The sequence below is a fragment of the Balaenoptera ricei genome, chromosome 1 (genome assembly GCF_028023285.1).
Source record: "Balaenoptera ricei isolate mBalRic1 chromosome 1, mBalRic1.hap2, whole genome shotgun sequence".
NCBI lineage: Eukaryota > Metazoa > Chordata > Mammalia > Artiodactyla > Balaenopteridae > Balaenoptera > Balaenoptera ricei.
Genome location: NC_082639.1, coordinates 147,045,551 through 147,055,612, shown reverse-complemented (window position 1 = coordinate 147,055,612; position 10,062 = coordinate 147,045,551). Strand labels below are relative to the sequence as shown.

General features: G+C 50.9%; 1 pseudogene; it reads left to right on the top strand.

Moving 5' to 3' along the window:
* The first annotated feature begins 1,150 nt into the window (after positions 1-1,150).
* LOC132353151 (serine/threonine-protein kinase PLK1-like) lies at positions 1,151-2,866 on the top strand (annotated as a pseudogene).
* The last annotated feature ends 7,196 nt before the right edge of the window (positions 2,867-10,062 follow it).

The window sequence follows — 10,062 nt, the reverse complement described above, 5'->3', positions numbered from 1 at the left end:
CTTTGGTATTTTAGAAAACTGTTCAGTTTTTAATTAGGTTGAGTGTTTATTTCGAAGCCTGTGATTCTCACCTTCTCTTCTGAGTCTAGGATGCAATGGAAAGAAGCATCACTCTGGTGACAGAAACACCCGGGAATGTGTTTTGTCCTTGAGAGGAAAGGCAGTTTCCTCCTTCAGGGGAACTCTGTCTATGTCTGTGATTGATAGGTAAAATCTCACAACTCAAACCCAAGAGAAGCTGTTTCAGGCATTCCCAAATAACCACCCTTCCCTCCTTTGTCAAGAGCAAAGTTCATCGGATTTAGGAAAAGTGGTCTCATTCACAGCCCAAGCACACCACAGGCCCCAGGAGAGCGTGTTCTGGGAAGGGATTGAGGGATTCCAGGGCAGAGGCTTTCTGGAAGCATTGCCACCACTAGCAGGGGGTCTTCCAGATGAAGTATCCAGAGTAGGGGCCATGATTGCCACCGAGCCAGCTCCCCAGGGACTACCCTTAGAAAACCAGCCTGTCAGCAGCAGAATGGTTGCCTGTTCTTTATACTGTGAATTGTTCGCAGTTTCTAAATAGACCATTCATTTTTCCTTTTAGCACAGAAGGGTCTCACAAGTCCAAGTACCACCAGGGGCCTGAATGTTTCAAGTCAAAACATTCCCCAAACCACAGCCCTCGGGTGAGAGGCCGAGCTAGCCAAGGGTTTGGAGGAAAAACAACCACCCACCAGCCTGGAAACCACTGTGTTCACAGGAGGCTGGTCGCCTTGCTCACAGAGGCTGGGAGACTGAGCATTTTCACTAGTGAGACTTAATCTGATAAAGCCACCTTCCCTACACTCCCCCTCTGCCCGAGGAAATAAACCCAGTCCTGGGGCTGGAGGCTGCGCGTGGGGCGGGGCCGCCCAGGGTACCTGGAGGACCTGAGCCACTCCTGCCCCGCTTCTTCCTCCCCGGTTGTGATAAAAAAAAAAAAAAGAGAGAGAGAGAGAGAGAAAAGAGAGGCTTCTGCAACAGGCCCGGTGCAGCATTTGATTCGGGGAGCAGCGGAACGGTGTCAAACCTCTGCCAGGACCCTGCTGCGTCTGGCCCAGCAACTCCAGGAACACGAGCGCGGCGGCGCTGCAGAGACGCTGGCGCGGGCACCAGCCCACCGGGGAAAGCCGGGATCTCTGGAGTTGTGGCTCCCAGGGCCCCCGACCGCCATCCAGCAGGCAAAAGAGACCCCGGAGGTCCTAGTGGAGCCGCGCGGTCGGCGGTGCTGCCTGCCGGGCCGCTTCCTGGGGGAGGGGCGGCTTCGCCAAGTGCCTTGAGATCTCTGACAGGATGAGGACGCCAAGAGGAGGCGTTTGGCCGCAAGATCCTGCCTGAGTCGCGGCTGCTCAGGCCGCACCGGAAGGAGAAGATGTCCTTGGAGATGTCTGTTCACTGCCCTCTCGCCCACCAGCACGGAGTCGTAGGTGCACGTGGACACGAACTTCATGTTGGTGGTGCTGGGGCGCTGCTGCCGCCGAAGATCTCCCCTGGAGCCGCACCGGCGGAGGAAGGCGACGACCCAGCCCGAGGTCCGCCGCTACCTGCAGCACGTGGTCCTCGGCTGCCGGTACCTGCACCCAAACCAGGTTATTCACCGGGACCTCAAGCTGGGCAAACTCTTCCTGAATGACGATCTGGAGGTGAAAATAGGGGATCTGGCCCGGCAACCAAAGGTGAATATGATGGGGAACAGAAGAAGAAAACCCTGTCTAAATACGTAGCTCTTGAGGCTCTGAGCAAGAAGGGGCACCGTTTCCTGGTGGACGGGGGGCCTATTGGGTGCATCATGTTGATATATACCTTGTCGGTGGGTAGATCACCTTTTTGAGATCTCTTGCCTAAAACTGACCTACTTCTGGATCAAGAAGAATGAATGCAGGATCCCCAAGCACATCAACCCCGTGGCCACCTCCCTCTTCCAGAAGATGCCGCAGACAGGTCCCACTGCCCACCTGATCATTCATGAGCAGCTCAAGACGAGTTCTTTACTTCTGGCTACATCCCAGCCCATCTCCCATTACCTGCCCCACCATTCCATCAAGGCATTCAATCGCTCCCAGAAGCCTGGATCCCAGCAACAGGGAGCCTCTCACAGTCCTAAATAAAGGCCTAGAGAACTCTACGCCCAAGACTCCCTGGGGAAAAGAGGGACCAGTGGTCCAGGAGACCAGAGAGTGCCACCTTGGTGACATGCTATAGCGGCTGCATAGCGTGAATGCCTCCAGGCCCTCTGAGACGGGCTGGTGAGGCAAGAGGAGGCTGAGGATCCCTCCGGCACCCCCATCTTCTGAGTCAGCAAGTGGGGGACGATTGGGACAAGTGCAGCCTCGGGCATCAGCCGTGTAGCAAAGTGTCGGGGGTGTTCTCCGATGGTTGGACTCACCTCATCCTCTGGTGCCTTGGTGACAGTCTGTGGTTCATAGAGCATGGTGGTGCAGAGTTCTCCCTCGCCGTGAGTTCCCATCCCAACTCCTCCATGAAGATCACTCTCCAAGTACTTCCAAAACTACATGAGTGAACACTTGCTGAAGGTGGGTACCCACGGGAAGGTGATGAACTAGTCCAACAACCCTACCTGCCTACCTGATTCTGCAAGCACAGCACCATCATCCTGCATCCTGCGACGTCTTCCAGGACCACAGCAAACTCATCCTGTGCCCAGCATGGCAGCTGTGACCTACATCGACTAGAAGCCGGATTTCCACGAGTACTGCCTGAATCTCCTGGAGAAGCACAGCCGCCCCAAGAGTCTGGCAAGTCAGCTCTTCTATGCCCGCCCATGGTGGACAAGCTGCTGAGCTTTCGCTCAGCCAACAACCACCTCAGGACCTCCTCATAGCCCCTCCCCTAGGACTACTGCCCCTCCTCACCCCCACCAGCCCTTTGGGCCCCTATGGGTTAGTTCCCGCCGTGCTGGGTTTTCTGTGATATGTCCCCTCACTCGGACCAGGTGGCTGGAAAAAGAGCTATGTCTTCCTTGCAGGTGGGAGTTGCTATTAAGTTATTTTTGTACATGTCGGGGTGTAGGTTCTACGGCCTCTTCACCTTCCCTCTCAACCCCACCATATGAATTGTACAGAATACCGCTATCGAATTCGGGACTGTCTTTTTCTTGGCTTTATACACATTAAACACGTGTGAATCTTTTTAAAAAGGTGTGGGGAGCGCTGATTGGCTGCTAGTTGTCACGTGCACTCAGTGGCCACCTGGCTCAGCCAGTCAGCAGCAAGAATTGAGTACTCCGGAGGTGCTGTGCAGAGGTGGCTATATGGGCTATACGGGATGCCTGCCTTCATTGTCCCTTAGCCCAATAAGTCATGTAGCAATGGTAAACAAGTTCAGTGACAACGCATTAAGTCCTTCACAAAGTGCCTTTGACCAAAGGCGGTCATCTGCTGAGAGCTGTGGGACCCTCTCAGCTGGTAGGGCCCTGAGAATGCTACAGTGACCCTGTCATGGGGACAGGTCTGTCAGGAATGGTCTTGGGGGAAGAGGATGGAATTTATAAGACCTCCTTTGAATGACCAGTGCCGACTCCGATGGCTCATCTAGCTGGCATGTAGAAAAGCTGGAAACGCTAGCCGAAAGCTTGGGAAGGCAGAGAGGGAGAGAGAGAGAGGAAGGGAGGAAGGAGGGAAGAAAAGCAAGGAACCCCCTGTGGTAGGTGCTGCGAGGGAAGGGCTGCCTGGGGTCCCTTCCATGTGCTCACAGCAGCATATGTCCACTAGTGAGGAGTACTTTGTGGATTCGGTCCAGGAGAGACACATTTAGGGTACCTGTTCCAGCTGAAGGAAGGGAAGGCGAGAGCATACTGGAAAGAAGTTCGAGAAGCTCGCTCAGTGGTGGCCCAGGCAAAGAATATGACCAAACTGAGATGACATGGCATGCTGACCCAAGGCACACACGTCGGTGGCACTATGGCCGAATGGTTATAAGCCAGGCCTCTGGGTCAGATGACCTGATCCTGGTTCTACCACATACTGCTGTGTGACCTTGGGCAAGTTACTCAATCTCTCTGAGGCTCAGTTTCCCCAACTGTAAAATGAGAGAACAGAGCTTACTTTAGAGGGGTCATCTGGAGGAACATGTGAGAGAACATTTAGTCTCTGTTCTATATGTGGCAGTGACCATTAGGAGGATGGATCAGTTGGGAACCAGTTGATGGCTTTGATGTCACACTTCCCCCCAATGATGTGGACTCTGCCAGTGTTTGGTAGACTCAGCTTCTGCTAAGAAGCTCATCTCCTCTGGGACTTGAGGGGGGGGAACTCAGCTCTGACTATGACCAGGTTTCAGTATGTGAAGAGATTTGCTTACCCAGGTCCTCCTACTTATCCCGATGACACTATTTACTTATATTTTGGAAAATCTTCAAGCTTTTTCCTTCCAATTGTGTGCTGGGGGGAGGAGGGGTGGGAATGGGGAGATGTTTGTGGGCCCTGGCAGGAGTCAAAGGGGCCCCTGGGGCACCAGAATCCCACTGCATTGGCAGGGGCACAAATCCTGGCAGATTATGTCAAGGATAAAAGAGGATTTAGGGTGACGATTTAAAGCTTCCTTTTCTCCTTTTTTGGGCAAGGGCCTGGGAAGAGGGGGTGGGAACTGAAAACAGACAGAGCCTTGTTAGTGACTTGAATTTTCACATGTAGAATGACGGAGCTTTGGAAAGGAGTTTCTCCTTGTGTGCCCCTCCCGTTCCACGCCATCTAACCTGATCTTTAAATTGGCGACTCCATTTGTATTCCAGTCTGATCATGGGAGCCTCATATCCCTGTGGGCCCCAGCCTTGGTTTGTAGCAGACGGGAAGTGTTCAGGGGAGCCTTCAGCTGACACAAAAGGACTGTGGGGAAACCAGCCAGCATCCCTCCCTCCCGGCAGCCTCACCCCACAGCTGGGGCCCTGGGAAGCAGAGTGGTGGCAGGTCAGTCTTTACAACTGCATTTTATTGGATCCTGTCTGCGTTGCTTGTATTCAAGGCTCTCAGTCCCAGATATGAGAGCAAACCACAAGAACCCTGCGTCAGGTCAGTGACCAAGCGCCGAGCATATCAATGACCAGAACTCCGGGAACAATTGGAGCAAGTGCTTGAAATTCCAGCCGTGAGCCCGTCTGACCCACATGGGGGGGATGCATATATCTTGGGTAACATCCCAGCCGGCAATTCCCAAACTCACCAGGCATTCAACCACTGCAGCCTCAATTTTAATCATTATAACACCACCCATCACCCCACTCTAGCTCCGCCCCACGGAACGTCCTGGGTGTGTAAATCCTGTTCTTTTTATTCAGCTAAGAGACGCTGCAGAGAGAATGAGAAGCCACTGCCCTCAGTCCCTTGCAACCAGGGACCCCGCTTTTCTGGGAGTGGGATCTGCCTTCCCTGAGGTTTGTCAATTTGGGGCGAAGGAACTCATTCCCTAGATGCTGTGTTTTATCCTGAAGGCACCTCCCAGAGCCAGGGGTGTCCTGAGGGCTGAGGGCAGCTGGGTGAGGAACACCACAAGGTAGGAGCAGGTTTAGGCTTCTGCCTGAGGTCAGCAATGAGGGCTAAACCTCCTGCCCAGGATGGGTGGGTTCATGAAATTCCCTTTCTTTGGAATGGCTTGAGCAAAATCGTGTCTGGACACCAGATGAACCCTTGAGGCCTTTCCCTAGCCTGAGCTCTTCAACTTCTAGGGGTTGATTCATTCTCTTGTCCCATCAACAAGAGAGACTCACCTTCATGTGTCACCGGGGGTCCTCCTCATTCCCCGCCTTTCCTGGCTCATTCTCACCATCGAGATTGGTAGCAGAGTTGAGTGCTTCCTTTGCTGGGCTCTCACAGCCCCTTGGAGTGTGTGTACAGACCCACGCCCTACTATTCTGTAGCTCCCTGGGAGCAGGGTTTATCCTGTCCAGCTTTGTTTGTTGGTGCCCATCTCAGTGGCATGCTAGGTAGACAAATAGCCCGGGGACCCTCCCTGCATCTCACAGTGGCCTGGGGAGATGCTTAAAAATGCCCAGCCGCACTCCCAGAAATCCTGACTTAAGTGACCTGAGGTCTGGACACTGGTGGTCTGAAAAGCTCCCCACGTGACCTAATGTGCAGCCCGTGTTGAGAGCCCCCCCAGAGTCGACCGTTAATGAAAGCTTGCCTTAGAATGAACCAATGACGTTTGTCCAAGTGATACCTTCTCTTTTATTTGTGTGTGTGTGTGTGTGTGTGTATGTGTGTGATCCTCAAGCCCTACTCACCCCTAGCATTTATCCCCTGTTAACGCCATTTGTTTGAGCCATAAAACTCTTGGGGGAACCAAGTTCTGGAAGGAGAGCTACTGGCAGGCATTTCTCCTCTGATGTTTGTGCTGAACAACTCACTACGTCTTAGGAAGTTCCCGCCTCCAGCACGTGGGATTCTCTCTCATCCTTCAGCGTCACTCTATAGCTGCTAAACCTCTTCCTCAACGTTTTCTAGACTGCAGACCATGGTTTCTGAGCCTTGTGGGAAGTGGTCATGGGCAAGTCTGAGGGGCCGTGTGTGAGGCCGCAGGTGGGCCGAGCAGCCTGGACGGAGATGCACGTGGACAGCGTGTGTTACGCAAATGGGAATTACATGAAGTGATTGATAGAGTTTCATTCAGGGAGAAAATGATGAGAGAAATCAGACCACAAAACGTTTGTCGAAATACCATACGATATCACTTATATGTGGAATCTAAAATATGACACGAACCTATCTACGAAACAGAAACAGAGTCACAGCTCTAGAGAACAGACTTGTGGTTACCAAAGGGGAGGGAGATGGGGGAGGGATGGATTGGGAGTTTGGGATTAGCAGATGCAAACTATTTTATACAGAATGGATAAACAACAAGGTCCTACTACATGGTACAGGGAACTATATTCAATATCCTGTGATAAACCATAATGGAAAAGAATATGATAAAGAACGTATATATGTATAACTGAATCATGTTGCTGTACAGCAGAAATTAAGACAACATTGTAAATCAACTATACTTCAATTAAAAAAAAAAAGTTTGTCCAGTCCAGTTCTATGCGCAGCTCACTGCTAGGGGCCGTGGGACTTCAGGGGATCTGCCCTCTGTGTGGGAAAACCACAGAAGAGGACCTAAATATATGAGATGAAGCACAGATTTCCAAAGCTACCAGAGCTCTGAGAGGAGTGATGTCCATTCCCTGTAAAGCTTTGGTGTCTCATCCGTGGCTGACGGCAGCCTCTGAGTCTAAACCAGCTGCAGCTGGTCACTGGCATGAGGTCTTTTTTTGAACACACAAAAGAGTATAGGGAATATTTTCCAAACACACACCCTATTTCCCCATATCTGCTTCAGTTAATTTTTTAAAAGACTGAAACATTGTTAACCCTCCCCTGTGCCACTTCCTGCCCTCCCTCCCCCCTCCCTTTCTTGAAATTGGTATTTGTCTTTCCCATGTATGTTTTCCTATGCACGTTATTATACACATAGGGCATTCACGCACAATATATGATATGATTTTGAAAGCTTTCAAACTTTATATGAGTGGCATCATACTGTATCCTCTGCATGTTTTCCACTCACTGCTCTGTTTTTGAGGTTTATTCATGTTGATACAAAATTAACTAAACTACTGTTTATCCATTCTCTTTTTGATGGGCATTAAGAGTGCATTCTGTTTTTCCGTTAGAAATAATGCTACAACATTGTTTGTAATGTATAGTTTGGCGCACATCTTTCTTCCTTCCTCCCTCCCTACTTCCCTCCCTTCCTTCCTTCTTTCCTTCCTTCTTCCTTCCTTCCCTTTCTTTCCTCCTTCTTTCCTTCCTTCCTCCCTCCCTCCCTCCCTTCCTTCCTTTCTCTACCTTTCTTTCTCTTCCTTTTGAAGTATAGTTGATTTACAATATTGTATTGGTGTCAGGTGTACAGCATAGTGATTCAGTGTTTTTGCAGATTGTACTCCATTATAAGTTATTACAAGATAGTGGGTATAATTCCCTGTGCTGTACATTATCTCCTTGTTGCTTATTTATTTTACGCATCTCCTTGCACACAGATACTCCACTCTCTCCCTCAATACTCCCTCCATGACCATCACAGCTTTCAGACCTGCTACCTGCCTGCTCTGGGCTCTGCCATGGGCTCACCCTTCCTCAGTACCGGCAACTTGGCTCTTAGTAAGTATCTGAACTTGACCTGGTTTCTAGGCTTCACCTTACACTTGGGGAGACCTAGTCTTACACCACAACTCTCTGTGGCTCAAGCCTCTCAGGGCTTCTACCCCCCACCAACACCTGGCCTCTGCTGAAAGGGAAGTTCTGTGGCAGGAAAGATTGGCATGTCTTGGGCCATAAGACGAGGTCTCATACAAGTGGTCAGTTTTAACTGAACCTCAAAGGAAGTTCAATTTTCTGTAATAAGGAGAAATGGGAGAGTCTTCCTGAGGGGAGAGAAGGAACCAGAGTAGGAAAATAAACATGGCAGGGTAGTACAGGGTAAGGACCTGGGTAAGAGCAGTGGCCAATGGAAGCTGGGTTCTGTCAGAGAGTGGGTAACATGATGTGAATCTAGTAAGTTAAAACTTCATGTTCCCCACCAGATGACTTTGAGCTTTCGGGATGGAAATGGTGGGTGGGCAGTGCCAGTGGCAGGGGTGATGGTGGCCGGGAGACCCCTGAGGAGAAGCACCCGTCCTCTACAGCCATCCGCTGGGCCAGGCTGAGTGTGAGCACTTGTGGTCTCGTTTCACTCATTTCCCTCCGATTTGTTGATGAGGCTTTATCCAATCGGTCTTCCTCTTCCCTCCATCACTCACGTGTCCCTTCCCGCCACTCCCGCTTCCAAGTAAGAGAACTCCAGGCCACCACGTGCAGGCTTCAGTCCAGCTACGAGCAGTGGACTGGACACTGACATTGCTTACAAGAGCTTGGGGAGCGGACACGAGGGGCGGTCCTGCGGTCTCCTCTGCAGCTTGACTTCTCTGTGGCTTGAGGTTAAAGGAAGCTCCCAAAGTTCCCAGTCAGGGCTACAGGGGACCAGCATGTGTGTATGTGTGTGGGGTGCAGTCGGGAGTGAGGTGGGGTTAGGAAACCCTTCAAGCTTGGCTGGCCTTGTGATTTCAAGCGAGCTTCTGCAGGGAGAAACAGGCTTACTATTTTGGAAAGAACAAGCTTGGGTCTCAGGTTTCCTCTGGGCAGAAGCTTGGGCTTTTGCCTTGTTTGATAACCTGTAAAAGTCAGCAGTAAATCTGAACTTCCAGCTCCACTGCTGGCAGGAAAAACCCTGGGAATAATTATCAACTCTTTCCCCTTGGCTGGCAGACCCTCCCTTCCACTCCCTTCATCATTCCCACCCTTAGTCTCACTACCAAACCATTAGGAAATCACGAAGAAAATCTGTTCCCAAGAGCCACGGTGAAGCACAGAGGCTGGCTGGGCTGGCTGATCAGACCAACGCCTGTCAGAGGCGAACAGGCTGGTGCTACAGGGAAGACAGAACCAAGAGAAACTGCTTTTGGCTTCATGCTTTGAGACTATGTGTGTGTGTACTTCTCTCTGGTAGATCTTGGGAGGCGAGCGTAGTGGGAGAATCAATTGTTTTCAGCATCCAGAATGTGCCAGATAGTCATGGCGTTTGAGGGTGGGGAACGAGAGAAACTCTAAGGCACATACCTCATTTTTCATACTGCTCCCCCTGCATCTGACTTTGCAGAGGGGAATTCCTTAATTCCTCACATCCCTGACCCCTTACTTGGGAGACCCCAGTGCCTGGGATACACTGTGTAATTAACAAATGTCAGCTGGCTGAATGAGTGCCTTTGGGAAGTGGGTGGTTGTTTACTGAGCATTTACTATGGGATCTCCTCAAATCAAACCAATGAGAAAAGTATTGTTTTCAAGTAGGTTCAGGAAGGTTAAGTAACTTGTCCAAGGTCTCAAATCTAGAACTATGTGTGTGTGTGTGTGTGTGGTGGAGGGAAAGGGGTGTACAAGAGATTTGAGAGGCTCACGGCATCATTTTTTGTCATTGCTCTTTTTTGCAACTTCATCAAATCTA